We start from the raw sequence: 16,937 nt of genomic DNA on the forward strand, positions 1-16,937 counted from the left end.
TTCATGGGATATGTTGAGAATAAGACACATTTAAATACTCGTAGTTTTAACCATTATATGCAAAACACTGCTTCTTTTTTAGATTTCCAAACACTCTTTCAAAAGCTGAAGTGAGAATCCAAATACTACAAAATTGATTTAGTGTATTGTCTTGTATAAGTCTTTAAACTCTTAATCTGTCATACATGTCAGGTTCAAAGTCACCAGCACATATATGACACTTTAGAGGAATTACAAAAACATATAACTGGCATGCAACCTAACAGACTCACTGTGTAGCTGTGTTTGCAGTAGATGATATTTCTAGGTTAATTTCCTACAGACACTTAGCACACAACACATGCCACACAGACAGAATCTGAATCACACTGTTTATCTCAAGAAATTGACTCATCTTGCAGGTCTAGATTAACCTTTTGCCCAGCAACTAGCACAACAACCGTTAGCCTCGGCTTATCTTCCAGCTCCTCCTGTAGAAGGATTACAGGGTTCTTGTGCCCAAGATGTGCCATTCAGTCATGAGAGAAAGCAGCAATAAAGTGAGGATAGATGTGTGGGTGGAACTGGGATTGGGATTTAAGCGATTTGCAGACAAGGCAGAGGCACGGGCCGAGGGGTCGGCGGGTGCCTGATGGATCGTTTTCTGTGAGCAGGCAAGAGGACTTGGAGTACTTTTTCCTACTGTCCCCAATTGTCCCATTTGTCTGTGTCATGGTGAAATACAGATGTGCAGGAGTAAGAGAGGAGTTCATTTTGAAGAGTATTTTGCTGGAAAGCACAACCAAGTGATGATCGCTTCGATCTGCTACTTCATCTAAAGCAGAGATTCATATACAAGTCCAAGAGGAAAGCTCTATTTATATGGAAAACATTTTACCTTTGATTAAAAAGGTGCAACATGTAGCATTTTTCATCAATAAATCATTACTACATTCATTTTGAGATAGCAGGATAATGGCTAGGGAAAGCCCTAAGGAAGGATTTCCAACATGTTACTCTCTCTGGTGAAGAAAAAGAGAAAAGAAACACATGGAGTGATGCCAGGAAGAGAGACAGGGGACTCAAACTTCTCCTACGTGAGGGAGGTACTAAATTTAAAAGCATACCAACCACTTGGTAAGGCCTAAAGTTGTTCAAGTCATTTTTGTATTAATTTACATAAACAGTAATCTACACAGGGCTCGTACAGCATCATTAACACTCGATTAATAAAAAGACAAGCGGCAGCATGAGACTCTGGCATTATTATCTATACACAAGACTACCCAACATTATGAACTTTTCAATCAGCCAAAGCCCATGAAGCAGATTGATCACTTAAACAACCACAGAGACGACTCTCTCACCACCTCACATTCTACAAACAAACAAACAGCCACCTCATCACAACAGAGATCACGTCCCTCTGATGACTCCAGCAAGGCACCGATGCAACCAGTAATCACCAGCATTTAAATTCATGGTTCAAAACAAATACTCTTTTTTTGCAATATTTTTATGTAACAGTATGTGATGCTGATTGTAGCAGCTGACGTAGCTCCAGTTTGTGCCTCCTCCGTACATTCAGGTCACAGGAGTAACCGCACCATAAAACATTATAAAGGAAATTTAGTCAAACTCAACTTTTCTAGTTGACTTTTTACAAATACAGTCGTGACTCAGTAATCTGACCCTTAACAATCCGAAAACCTTGCTATCCGACAGGTTTTTAGGAAAACAAACGGAACCCATGAAAAACAGCCTTAACATAACGACAGCCTTGGATTCCGACTACAACATGACATTTTATGTCACAAAGAAGGATAACGGCGTATTATATGATTAACAATCCGACAGATTGACTACGTTCAGACTGTAGGATTTAATGCTCAATTCTGACTTTTTTTGTGAAATCCAATTTTTTTGCGAGTTCATTCACATTTCCAATTAAATGCGACCTGTATGTGACCTGCTGTGTGAACTTCATATGACCCGAAAATGTCCCGCATGCGCAGAAGAGGACATGACATTACACACAGTGAGCGTGCTTAGTGTTTGCGGAAGTAAACACGGACGGTAACGGTGGAACGTATCTGCCACTCCCCGCCGCCGGCACCACCAATGGTGGAAACATTAAGTGTGACCGCTAACTTAAACTGGCAACAGCAGCCAAGTACTGCCTCGACATTTTAAATATATTTCAGATCACTTTAGAACTTAAAGACATGAATTCTTATAACTACCTTCAGGCATTCTGACCTAAATGATGAGTTGAATAAATGAACAGCTGAGAGTTTGCTGATTAAACCTGTTAAATTAGGTGCATAAGAAGCGGGGTTACCACTCCCCAGATATTCTTCTTTTGTTGTACTTTGGGAAACTATCCATCCATCCATCATCTATACACCACTTAATCCTCACTAGGGTCGCCGGGGGGCTGGAGTCTATCCCAGCCGACTTAGAGCGAAGGCAGGGCACACCCTGGACAGGTCACCAGTCTATCACAGGGTTTGGGAAATTAGACCTAATGAAAATCTGCTATTTGTCTTTGTCAAATTAATCTGTGGTTGTTTCTCTTCATAATGATCAAAAACAATTTCAACCTTGACAAAGGTTAATACCGAATTTAGTTCCAAATTTAGATCACTGTAACCAGGAGAAGCCTCAAAGATTTTCTTTGTACTAACTCTGGTCAAAAACGGCTTCGACAGCTGAGGAAGAAAATCTTTCAACTTGGAAAATATAAAAGGAAAACAGCTCTGCATCCACTGTCTATGTGACGAGATAATTCAACCTAACATCGTAAGTTTATCAAACTTGTTTTCATTAATTTAACTCTGCTAGTTTTACACTTTCACAACTCAAAGAAAATGACTAATCAACTGAAGTGCAGTTAAGTAACATGTTCAAGGCAGCAGGGGAACTTGTGTTTCTACGCTGAATGAATAGAAAATGATTTACAGTGCATTCCTCTCAATGATAACTAAGCAGTCATGTCTGAAAAAACCCAGAATATTAACAAATACTATATTAGTAGTATACATCAACTGTATTTTCAGAATCTTTAAAGACAAGCTAGTGGGGGGAAAAAATGTCCAGTACACCTCACAAGAGTGAATCAAAGTAAAATCAACTTCCAGACTCTGTTCTACAAGACAGAAAACCCTCACTGCAACTACAAAAGATAATAGAGCCATTGAACAGAGCCTCTTTTTATAGCATTGTACTCATATGGTCACAGGTTTAGGTGGTAGTCTATTAAAGAGGAGGCTAATTTGCGTTTGAATATGTAAACCCCAGGAGCATGTCTCCTTTTTTAAAGGAGAGTGATAAAAGAAATACTGAATGAAAGACTGTATTGAGCCTCAGAAGCTTGTGGAGCTGAAGTTATGTGACAATTCCTGCTTGCCATAAAATATTTTTTTTAAATAAATAAATAGAATTTTAACCCATTTCCTACAATTACTGATGATTCTGGAAACGCCTTCCCAACAGCAGTATGTTTAAATAACCATCTAGATTTCTTTCAGGCATTGCTGATTCATCACAGCCTTGAACTTAAGATACTTCAGCAGTACAAACCAGGCTATAGTTGATCATCAGTACACAAATACAAGCTTAAAAGTGGCAGTGTCTTTGTGATTGAGCAGCATAAAGTGTAGAGCAGCAGCTCAGCAGTTTAAAAGTAGAGCAAGCTGTCACATAAACCCATTGTTTTGTAATAAATTATATCTCTGATGCTTATTTGGCTGAGTGTGAAGCGTGCAGAGAAAATGTGAATGTAGCTCCCCTTCTTTACGTGTGACAAGTGTCATGTTGGATTTCCGCATGAAACAGTGAATAAATTATATAATTCTGTTATGAGTGAGGGAGCACTCGTGTTTACAAATGCCAACACAGACTATTATTTTCCTCGAGAAACTTTCCAGTGAAACAGCAGGAAATCCCAAAAACAAAACCGACAACAACAGTGCAGTAAAACCGATTCAGCACAAAACCGCAGCACAGGCGGGCAAAAGCGAAATAAGGAATTCAAAAGTTCATCAGTGTGAAATATAGAAATTTGAAAGCCACAACAAGAGATTAATTCTGGAGAAAACACCGCACACGGGGGAGATCAACACAAGCACGACAGCAGAAGGTAAGGCATTAACCTCAAGCACATCAGTGATGCAGAGGAGAACATCATCCGTACACAAGCACCTGTAGAGCAAACATGCAATCTCCCATAACCATACTTCACTCATTATGTACAGCTGGCTATAAATCTTGACAATGTTTTAGCATTTGGTCTACTTGACACTAGAAGAAATTAACATATTTTACTGTTTAATTTTTAAGATTTGTATCCCAATCCTCTATCAATTTAATGATTGATTGACTGACTGACTGACTACATGTTCTTGAAGCTTGGGCCTTTTCACTGAGGGGGCATTAATAATGTCAGTCAACTGTGTGGAAAACTGTATTTACCAATATGAAATTTTAAAATGCGGAGGAAAAAATCCAGTAACACTGAAGGGAAATACTCTTTGCACACTGGAACCAAGAGTTTCCTTGCAGATAAAATGCTTGTGTACTTATTTAGTTACTTTTGCAGAAGGAACTTATAACCAACAATGCATTAGTGTAGATTGTGGATTTGGGACACACCTACAGACATGTTACAGTACAGAGGCCTACCTACATTGATGAACAGCAGTTCTTCAGCGTCTCTGCAGAGCTGTCAAGATCCACCAAAGTCCAGGCTGCCAACAGGGAAAGTCCTCCGACTTGAAGCGCTGCTTTGAGGCCGTTTACTGATGTGACAAACGACTTGCTAAAAATAGATGCAATGGACCAAATTCGGCAGAAACAACACGGCGATTTCTTGTTCTCCTCAAAACGGTGCAGAAACTACGTAACTAATGATGGCACATGCGTAAAAGTAAAAGTAAGGGTAAAGCGCGACGGCGGGGCGAAGGAAACCAGTGGCAGACTGAATCCTACCTGGTGCCAAAATGAATCCACGTGAACTGACTGAATCCAGGTGTGTGGTCAAGACGGTCAACAAAGACAGTTTACCTGTCGGCACTTTCACCACAAATCTCATGACTTCCAACCTTGTGCGCAAAATTAAATATGCGGTAGAAACAGGGAAAAGTCTGATCAGTGGTATTGCAAACATCGGAATTTAATCAAAGCTTTTTCAAAGAGAAAATAAAAATTAGAAACATGAATTGGTGTTTTAATAGCATTCCGTGATTCAAAAGCCAAAACCGGTTACAATTAATTTCTTCCAAATGTGAGCTCCCCTTGAGTTTTGAGGCAATTTGGTTTTACCTTGGACGGTTGTGATGACTGTTTATTTTGACACTTTTGAAATAAATTATATTTAGTGTGTTTGTAGCATTCAAAAGTGATTTTTAAAAAAAGATAGATTAATAAACACTTCATTTATATAGCACCTTTTAAAACAGTTTACAAAGTGCTCGAAAAGGAAACGTCAGGAAGACAGTATTACAACAGAAGGAAACCAAACTAAAACAAAAACAGTGAAGCTAAAAGTGGAGAAATAGCTTTAAACATGAAAATATACAAAATGAAAATTGCAGAATTTAAATATAGAAAAAAATAATAGAACAAACACTAATTGATGCAATTCAAATAATAAAAGCACCCAAAATGTCAAAAAGTAAGGGAGTAAAAAGATGAAATCACATTAAAACAAGTCTATTGAAAAAAAAAAAAGTTTAAATAGTAAATAAAGACTTTTCACAGTTTTAAAGGGAAATTTAAAAGACACTGATTCTTAAAGCCTTATCTCCTCAGGAAGGTCATTCCAGAGCCGGTGGGCCTGAACAGCAAAAACAGGGTCATCCTTAGATTTAAGCCCCGACTTTGGAGCAGTTATCTTCTTCACAACAAGTGACTCCTGATAAGTTTGATTAGTCTGGGGGAAATGTCATAAAGGAATTGTGTTTCTGTGAGTGTTGAATCTCACAGAAGTGCACAGAAGTCTGCTGAATTCATGTTGCAAAAAGCAAAACATCTTCAGAGATGATTTCTGTTCTTTACTTTTATCTATGCAGATGATCAACAGAGTGTCTGTGTTCTTAAAAAAGGAAAACATTTTATCCTAAAAGAGGCCAACGCACAAAGTAATGACCTTCCTTTGATTCTCCTCTCTGTCTTTCCGAGTGAGAACTCTCCTCTCGGTGATCTCTGGCACACATCAGCTGAGTTGTCCCTTGCAAGCCTCCTGTCACACAAAATAAATTGCCTTCGCTGTGAATGGGTCAAAACAACACAGAGATGTCATTATTCCACTGCAATTGATCATACCTCGGGAAACACAAGTCAATAGTTTCTATAATTGCAATGTCTCCAGCCCCTCAGAGGTTCTTCCATGAGGGCTCCTTTGCTTCTTTTCATCTTCCCACTGATTACTATTTTCATGTCAGATATGTTTGCCATCCTTGAAAAAGATGGCAAACATGAAATCAGGATCTGCACATTATGAAAAGATAAATTTGAATGGTTTGCAGAGGGTGTCTGCGTGACACATTGAAGCCTAATTCAGTTTCAGCCTTGGATGCCTTTTAACATTTTAGCGAGGCTGTAATTTTTTACACTACTAAAGGCAAAATGAAGTAGTCTGTACAGAACTGCAAATGAATTTAGGCTTCAGAGTCCAACCAACATATTCATTTAAATATTGGCTTTTAGATTTAAAAAAAAAGAAAAGTTCACAAATTATAATGCTTTTTTAAAATTATTATTAGCAAACATATTTATCAGGCAATTGACTTAATTATTTTTTATTGGTTATCTATAGGATGTCCTTGACCTGAAATGCCTTCATACTGACATTCAGTTTTTCTGATCATTTTTATTATATATATACACACTATTATTATTTAATTTGATCCTGTCATGTGAATTCTAGCAGAAGAGTTTGCACATTCCCACAATTTCTGGCTTAAATGTTACTTGTGACTAAATGGAAATGCACATCATAGAATTAATAAATCATTAGTCAGTCACTTACTTGATCATTTTTTGTTCATCATAATAGAATCCTTATTCAGAGACCCTTTTTTTGTGCCAGTGCTTTGTGCCACTGGCAGTTTCGTTTAAAAATATTGACATCTTCCCTCAAAGCTCCGTGTCAATCAAACCTGACTACTCAGACCGAAAACAAACACTCATTAATCTGCATCTATGTAGATGATCAACTGATCATTTGATCATTTGATTGACAGAAATTTAATCTGCTGCAATTTTGCTAAGTGAGTAACTGTTTAGATCATTTGCAAATAAAAAATGCTGAACAACTGATGGTTTCCAGCTTCTCCAGAGTAAAGAGGTGCTTTTATCTATCTTACATTATTGTCAATTTAGTATTGCAGCCACAGCTCTAGGAAATTGTGAAGGGCAAATTCTAAAAAATCTGATCTCATAAGTAAGTATTGTCAAAAACAAACAAACAAAAAAAAATCACTAGTTGCTGTCCTACATCCACATGATAATAGTTTAGTTTTATTATTAGTGATGGGGTCTGCTTTGCTTGTCTGCCGCTGTGAAGCTACATAACATAATTAAATTCATCAACTTACCTTCATAAGCAGGAGTCACGCAGTGGTAAGCCAACCATATAGCAAAGTGAAAAATGGTTTAACTGTGCAGAGAACAGGTCGAACAAAGGAAAGTGTGCTGAGACGCACGTGGAGTTTAATGAAAGTGAAGTCCTGCAGTGTGGAGTCTTCCAAGCCTTCTGTCAGGCCTCACTTGTTCGGACACCACAGGCTAAAATGTCTCCATGAGAAAACATTTCCTTCCTTGTGGTCAAAACACTACTGAATTTGATTATTTCCTTTTGCTTTCATTCTCTACAGCTTTACAAATGCATTCCTAATCTGAAGAGATGGTCATGGATTGCTTCCAGCATATATTCAATTCACACACACACACACACACACACAGATATACCAAAGACATACATCATCACATCCTAATATCCTTGCACAACAGACACACACACACACAGCGACTATGTAATTTATTCACACCTGCACACAAACACAACGGCCAATTCGCACACTGCATTGTGTCAGTATCATCAGTCCCTAATGTAACCATCTGCTCCACTCTGTATTTCTTTTATGCATAAAATGCTAAGCAACTCTTGGCAAGAGGCCCTCACTTACCATCTCACATGCATCACACTAAATTAATGAGTTACCTGAGAGAGAACATGAATAGAGTTTTTGTGGGTCTAATGGGAAATTAAAAATGGCTAACAACCCTGAATCAGCCAAAATAATAGAGAGTGCTGTTGAGGTCTTTCTGGACCATGCCAGAACCACGCCTAAACTGCAAATGCACTGAGAGATAAACAGGAAGACCCACACGATGGTTCCACAACAAGCAGGACTAATGAGAAACAAAAACAAAAAAAACTGTGAAGAGCACAAAACAGCACAGTAAAGGCAGTCTACTGTTGGATATAGTCTGTTCATGAAGAATTTACATGCTTTAAAGTTAGAATGTAGGATTGCACATCTTTGAGCTGAGTCCATTAGAATAATTCAAGAAAGAGGCGGCAATGTTTGTCACAGGAGAGAAATGCATGAGGGGACAGGAAAAAATATGAAAGAATATGATTTGTTTTTTTACTGTCCATAACTTCTATGAAGAGTCAAATCAGCATCAACATGGTCATCAATGTCAAAAAAATAAATAAAAAATACTGAAAATGCAGTGAGCTACACTGTTGTACTGCACATCAATAACACAAACAGGGGCACTGTGATTTATTTTTTAAATGGTTTGAATGTTAATCAGTGGTTACATAGTTTCCAGCAAATACTTATTGCTTTAACCCCAGAATTGTTCAAATCTACAGAGGCAAGTTGTTTCAGTAAATGACTTAGCATTAATACAAATTTAAAATAAAGCTCTTTGATAGGAGTGAATATTGGCAGATTTACACCATGAGAAGAAGACTCACAGCAATAAATGATGATTCCCGCAGTGTTACAATACAGTTAATGTGTGTACCATTACTCGTGTTTTGTCACTAAATTAAGGTAATAATTTTTTGAGGTCCAGAAACAATCTTTCATTATGTATGCTTCAAAATTCTTCTCCTGTAAACTGCTCTGAAGGAGGAGACTGCTAATTTAAAGGTGGCGACATCAACACCCTTCAAGTCCCTCTTTTACACCTTCTCCAACTTCACCTCTTCTATCAGCCAACATGGTTTAATCTGAAACACAAGCCTCGGGTTGCAGAAGTCACTCTACATCTTGTCAGGACAATATTTTCACTGCCTCTGTTTCCCAGCGGCGATGACCTTCCTGTGTCTCTCTGATCTGTGCAGCAAAGACACCCAGCCCACATTGACAGGACTGCGAAAGGCAGCCAGGCATATCTTAATCCATTCTAGCTCTGCTCTTCTTCGGCCTGAGTAGTCAAAGGTGCTTGCCGGAGTTCTCTCTGCATGTACGAGGGGGGTTTTCTCAACCAGCTAGTCCATTACTCCGAATGGAAGATGCTACTAAAGGCTGAGGAGGTTTAGACAGCTGACAGAAGCAGCGCTATCCGTCATTTCATGTTATGTAGCTAAACCCGCCGATTTTCCCTGACCTTCCCCTCCTGAAATATTCAGGCCATGTTTGTGAAAGTGTGCACACTGTTTCAATTTGCTCTTCATGTAAATGCTCTTTTGTTAAATTATTCATCGGGAATAAATGTGCCAACATGCTCATTGTACAGAACGGTGTTAAAAGCAGAAAATTCATTTTTCATCTCAGACGCTAAATTCTTTTGAAAAGGGATTCACATCGCATTAACTGTGCACACTGCTGTTACAGTACCTTTGAATCAAGTCACATCCGCATGCAGGGCTTAAAAATGATAGAATTCTGTCTTTCTGTCTCATGTTTTTTTTTTTTTTTTAACTTTTGCTAAGTTAATTCTGCTTGTTGAATTGGAAGCATAAATTGAATCCGAATGAAAATTGTATGAATTGCTTCAAACTGCAATATGTTCAAAGGTCTGTTTCCGTAAATAGCCACATGGCTTCATCTCTGCCGACCTCAACGCTGTGTTTTGCAAAGCACACTTAAACGTAACAGCTGTAGACTGTTGCACTTTATGTAACTCCTCTCCCGTTGAGCTTAAACAGCAGGATAGAAGGGTGTTTGCACTTGAAAATGACAGCCAAAGGTGTGTGTGCGGCGCAGTGGGTTGCTGGTGGGCGAATCCATGCATCTCTCTTCCCCTCACAGATGGAAAGGAGTGCCCCAGGTAAGTGGAGACCAAGCCAAGGATATGAAACAGGGATGACCAGGCTCCCACCGGAAGACAGCAGAGGAACTGAGGGATTGTGGGATCTCTGCTACAATAGATAATTAGTCAGGAACATCTGCTGGAGGAAGCTCCCCTGCACCTCATGGGCTGCAGATCTTAAATCATTCTTTGGCTTCAAATTGAGAGCGAGCAGCCCAAGCTATTTACTTTGATAAATCATTTGTATTAATCACCAAGGTCCACCTGTACACCTCCATATGGCTGTGACAGGGTGGTACGTGAACTTCCATCGGTCCCAGTGTGGTGAAAAACTAACCCAATGTAACTTTCTCGGACCACACTGAGTTCACTCCAAGGTGCAGTTTCTCATTTCAGCCCTAAGAGTCTGGCACTTACCTAATTTTTTACATATTTTAATTTGAAATTCAGACTTCTGGCATCTGCAAAAGGCATCAAATGCAAGGGAAAATGCTTTTTCCCTCGTAAAAAGGGACATGTGATTTCTACCTGAGTGACTGTGAAATGTGTGTTTATCAAGGTGGAACCAACATGGAGATGTAATGGATTGGAATCTTTTATATTTCCTTGTCAGCATTTCAGACTGCAAACATCAGTTCATGAGACAATGTCAGGGATGACAGCTTAAAAAAAAAAGTCTACAGCTATGCTAGCAGCTCTGTGAGGCTGCATTACATTAATGCTTTGAAGTTATTGCTGACATCAGAATGCTGACATGCTCAGAAAAAAACAGGTCTATTATCTATGATGGGATATTTAGCAGGTATTCTACCATATTCGTTTTGCAGGTATTTGGCCTTGAGCACACTGAGTAAATTCCAACTTCACGAGGGTGCTCAATTGCTCACTGAAAAACCAGAAGATGACCAAAGTCAATCAAAGTCCACAACACTTTCTGTCGGGAAGATTAATGTATGCAACACTGTGAACAGTTGTAAAGAATATGACCAAGAAACAAAGATGTTAATGTCATGCTGGTGCTACATGAAAAATCTGAGATTCTCCAAAGTCATATTTGGTCAAATTTCTATGCAGGATTTCAAGGAAATTCAGTTGTAGTTGTAATAATGATAATTTACTCTGAACCATGATAGTAGCTTAATAGATCAAGTCTGCCACTTTTTTTTTTTTTTTACAAACAAAAAACAAACAAACAAAAAAAAACATTAATTGAGCTGCAACTCAGTCGAGCAATGAGAGACATTTACACACCACAGACACAATAGAGACTCCCTTTAGCTGAATGACAGTCTATTGACCCTATCAACCTCTAAAAGAAAAAAAGAGAGAGAGATTCTAATGCCATTAGCATCATCTTCCTAGTTCCCTCCATCACCACATGTCGCACTGGGGCTTGCCCTGCTCCTTGCGCAGCGTAACCTGACCATTAGCAAAAGAAATGGATTCTGTTTAGAGTGTCAAGAAAATGAGGTAAATAAATAAATAAATGCACAGTTACGTGTCGCGAAATGGGGCCAAGGAGGGGAAAAAAAAGAAAAAAAGGGCAGTTAGAAATCCATCAGAATGTCATTTTGTGTATCTCTGCGTCTCTCTTTCTCTAGCCATCCAGACAGACATCAGCTCATTGCAAACCTCACTCCCATTAACCCGTTCACATTCCACCGAGAAAGGAAGCCAAATTTTTCACCTTTCTATTAACTCCTCCCTGCCTGTTGACACCCACTCACCCGCCCTCTTCTTCTTCTTCTTCCCCCTACTTTTGTTCTGTCTGGGTAAGTTCCACAAAAGATAATTTCCTTTTCAAATTACAGCAGGCCTTTTCACTGACCCGAGGGCATTGTGATAATGCAGTGTGGGAGCTGAGAGCGTCTCTGATGAGAGGCAAGAGCAAATGCACTGGCCAGCACTAATGTCTTGTCAACATCATACGTGCAAACAGCACCTATAGAGGCAGCTTAGGACTTGCTGAGCACACTCAGATTCCTCCACAGCAGTTTGGGTACAGAAAAAAAACCAAAGAAACAGTATGATTAGCTGACATTTGCTTCTCACAGAGGTCGGTGGTGGTGCACTTGAAAGTAGAGTATGGCTTCCTGTAATCAGGCAGAAAAAAAACTTTGGCTAAGAAGCGGCAACAGAATGTGTGAATGACTTGTCGAAGCAGCTTGCGGGTCTGTGTTGTGATTCATGGGCTAATTCCCTCTCAGTCCAGTCAGGCATGAGAAACACAGAGAGGAGGAGGTGTCAGGTACAGCGAGGAATACTTTGATATTAGAATTCAAGGCATCTACGTCTTGCCTTGAGCAGGATAATCCCATTATGCCTCAGGTCACAGCAGTGCACACACAGAGAGAGGCACAACTCACTTCAAAATAAACTGCTTACAGTTGACAAGAATAACACAAACAGCCATCAGAAATAACATCAAACTCCGACCAAAACTGAATTAGAACATCCAATTTAGCGGAGAAAAATAGCCGAGATATTGAAAAGAGAGAATAACACAATTAGACTTTTTTTTAAAAAGCCGCAAAGTTTTTCCAGACAGACTTTTACAGTTCATCTGGGGTGTTTTTCAAGATCGAGCGGTTTTCATTACAGTCTGTCAGCTTTCATTATGAAATGAGAAAATCTAATTTTGCTTGGTGTATCTGACAGTTTTTCAAACTAATTCATCCTGTCAAGATAAAGCTCTGGCAAACCCACCAGATGGTGTTTGTGTAACTGAGAGCTTTGTTTTCACTGTGCACATTTCGTAAAGTGCAGGACCTTTCTTGATTTAGAACTAAATATTCACCGTGTTCTGTTTCTGTTTTCTTTGGGAGAATAAAAATTGTCTCAATCTCACCAATCTCTGATTACTATCTTGTTTGATTCAGATAAGCCTTAAAGACAAACAAATTGGTTGTTAGCACTCTCACATCATACTGACTTATTATTTCATTAATTTTAGATATTACTAACATTTAAGAAATGCCACAAATAGAAAGCTGCAATTCTAAGATAGGGTTGAGCAGCAAATTCTGGTCTAATATTGGCCTTGCAATAAAAAAATTGTAAAAAAAAGACTGGTGAGTCGGTCTCATCCACTTCCAGTAAGACATGAGCTGCTCCCTGACCACAGCTAGAAAATGCCATTTTACTAATATTATTTTCTCCGTCAGATGGCTGACCAGGGAATTTATTCCAGGAGGGGTTAGGGGAGGATTTAAATCAACAGCTTCAGAGGCATCGGTCTGTAAAAATTGCAATGGAACCAGCTATAAGCTAATAACCTACATACCATAACACACCTCAAAGAATTCCATTAGAAGGAGATACACTGGAGAAGTTTAATGTGCAGGGTGATTTAAATGCAATTTCTGAGGTATTTTCCCTGCAGATAAGAAGAAAAATAGGGATGATGCTGAATAATTTGACAGGATAATTGCAGCATTTAAAGAGAATTCAGCACAAAAACGAAATATTATTGGCTGCAGCAAATTTCCTCCCCCCGACCCCCTCCCCACTCCCCACAGATATTAGAGTGGCATTAGAGGTGTTCAAACAAATCTTCAAAATTAACTGCATACACTGAACCACCAGAGTCCCTGAATGAAAAAGTAGTTTTTAGCAGTGGCAGTGATGATGGAAAACATCATTCTCATCCCAGCCAGGATTCATCGCACTTATTCAGTTGTTGAAAGCTTATTAAAAGCACACAAAACCAATCGTGATTTGAAAACTCTGCCACAAACAGTTGGGGGTTAAGCCAGAAACCTTACAACTAGTGCTTGTGTAGGCCTGGTTAATGCCGTGCTCAGGCTGACGTCACCCTGTGTGGAAAAGAAAAAGAGCGAACTCTCAAATAACACCAGCTTGGCTATGCAGCGGGGGTGCCAGGGCTTTGGCAGAAAAACCCAGGGTCACAAATGTTTAGCATCGCTCATCATTTGTTGCACTGAACTGTAACACATCGTCATCTTGCAAGGCGCTGCTTTCACTCACTCACATTCTGTACATGCAAGCGCACATTCCCTCTGGATTACTTTTACAAGGTCACACCGTGTTTTCATGTTAAAAAATGCAATCACACACAACAAAAGATACGATGACTTAAGGCTTGATAACTTCCCACAGTTGCAAAGCTCCTTTCAGAAAATGATATTCTAAACTGCTCTGCATTGTTTTTGGCATCTGTAAAGCTTTCTTTCTATTCAGGAAGATGATTAAAAGAAAAATATTTTAATTTACTATGAGGAGCATTTATCTGAGGGGATGCTCTGTGCGACCCCTGGTTTCTCAGAATCTCATCAATGAAAGGGGGGAATGAAAAGTAAATATGCCAAAATGAAATAAAATGAAATTATGCTTTAATAAAGTAATGCATCTATCAACCTACCTACCTACCTACCTACCTATCTATCTATCTCATCCATTATCTAAACTCGGATTCCTACTTCAAATTTCCCAACTAGTTCCAGAACGGTGCTTAAGACTGAACTTACTCAAATTTTAAACTCACATATTCACTGATTATAAAATAGTCCATTTGCAAAGCGTCAGTGTCAATCTTCTGATCTAAAGCTCAGCAGAAAAAACTGAGCGGGCATATTTTTCAATTTGTCCAGTTTTTCCTTTAAACCCCTGAGCTGATAATGACAGAGAAGATAACCGGATTGAGAGTCACGGGGGTTACAGGTGTTCTCTGCCTGAATAACAGGTGACATCTACAGTAAGTGATCCGTGTCCAATGCCAAACTCATCCCATGCGCATCCTGTCCAACTCATTTTACTGCTGAGAAGTGAAATGCAGAAGCCAATAGTGGTACACAAAGTTGTCAAGCAACCAAACCTCAAATCCGCTCTGTGGTTTCCAAACACGCAGAATGCATTTCCATTCAACTTTTGTGAAGGTCTTTTATGGCAGAGCAACAAAACCCAGAGGAGCGATGGTATGAAAAGATCTTTCATTATTAATAGAATATTAGCCCACATAAAGGTGAATGACTGAAGGATTGTGTTTCAACACTGCAGGGGCTGTAAAGTGCACAGAGGTTAATTCTCTGATCCAAGGGTAGATTTGTATCATTGTTTGTAGATATAAAGGGGTTTTTCCAGGGGATTGGATTCATGTCTTCTCTCTCTGTTCCTCGGAGCACTGTGGTAGATTGCCTGGTCTGATTAATCTTAATGAATTATGCAAATAGCCTTTATCTCAAATGATTTAGCAATGTTTCTGTATTGTTTTATTAATGCACTTTTGAATTACTCTGTATAATCACGTAGCCTTTCCTCAGCCATTCGCTGTTTGTAATTCATCGCCAGCTCTTTATTAAATCCATGGTGGTCTCCGGCGAATTGCATGCAGGAATGAGAAATTAGTCATTACTGTAATTTAATGATTTCTAACCAAACAAGAGGCAACCTGGATCGCTAACCATAGCAACCCCCCGCACTGCTCCCCTTCAGCACCAGTCCCACGGGTCTGATCTTTGGGAGCGAGCCTTCTACATTTTTGCCTAATTAATTGTGTTTAGTATAAGAAGCATTCTGCAGTGAATGTACTGTTTCAATTACAGACGGAAATTGACTTACAAAATATGAAACTCCCCTTAAAGCAATGGTTTGTTTGGAGTCTAGACGCCCTTATAATTGACTGAAGCTCTTTTAGCTTCGATGTGTGAATTTTATGCAAGTTTAGTGCCAACTGTGTTTTTGTTGCAGAAGGAAATTTCTCAAATTTCTTTGATTGTCATTCTTGTACAGATAGTAAGGTGACAGGCATAGAGAAAATTTACATTTCAAAAATATCTTATTATCATATCAGAGGAAGGGCCCCTGCATTATATACTGTGATTTCCTATCCCTAAGGTGTATGTCACATGCAGGTGAAACGTAAATAGATCCCCGACTGTTTTCTGGCTCCTCGCAGAAACCTCCCTCTAACCTGTTTGGCTTCCACAAAGCAGGGAATGGAGCTTTGATATCAGCAATGATAGCAACCAAATTATATGTGTCAAAATGGATGGACGTTTTATTTGTCCTTGGACCCCACTGATTCAGATGGCTAGCAAGGCTGCCAGGGCTAAATAATCCTTTTCTGTTCATCCATTATCTCTTCCACTCCACGCTATCCAGCCTAACTCCCTCACAAGGTTTATTTTCTATAAGCTTTTAAAGACACACAAGAACAATTCTTTCTAGATTTCGAACAGAAAATGCCTTGGGGGAAATTATTCGGACAAAGAAGGAAGGAAAAAAAAGTTGTATAGTTTGCTTGGTGATGGGTAGCATTCATTTACCGCAATAAATGCAGGCTTGGATGACACTGGCATCTAGCTTGGGAAATGAATCAAATAGGATTAGGGTTGTTTTGGGGTGAGAGCTAATTATCTATCTCTCCCTGGACCAGATTTCAGATGGCTTTTTGTGAAGTCTGTTCATCGTAAGAAAAACAGCGTGGTGAGATTTTTCCCTTTTGTATTTTTGAACATGGCCTATTTTTTTGCATCTGCTGATGTTCATATTTCAGTTCCACCATGCACACAATCTTGATCAGCTGTGAGCTCTGACTCCTACTTCTTTTTGTCAGATTATTTGCTTGAACTGCTGATGAAAGTCCCAACACCTCCTGCTGATTCAGCACTGTGACCTAGCATGCATACGACATTAACACGTTCCGTAAAAAAATCCAAATTTTA

At 39.1% G+C, this 16,937-nt stretch overlaps 1 protein-coding gene across 1 annotated transcript in view; it reads right to left on the reverse strand.

Moving 5' to 3' along the window:
- LOC103356200 (adenosine receptor A1-like) overlaps window positions 1-16,937 on the reverse strand; it is a 711,380-nt gene that overhangs the window by 312,448 nt on the left and 381,995 nt on the right. The gene's annotated exons all lie outside the window — the stretch shown is intronic.

Source organism: Stegastes partitus, unplaced genomic scaffold, assembly GCF_000690725.1.
Source record: "Stegastes partitus isolate 25-593 unplaced genomic scaffold, Stegastes_partitus-1.0.2 Scaffold5, whole genome shotgun sequence".
NCBI lineage: Eukaryota > Metazoa > Chordata > Actinopteri > Pomacentridae > Stegastes > Stegastes partitus.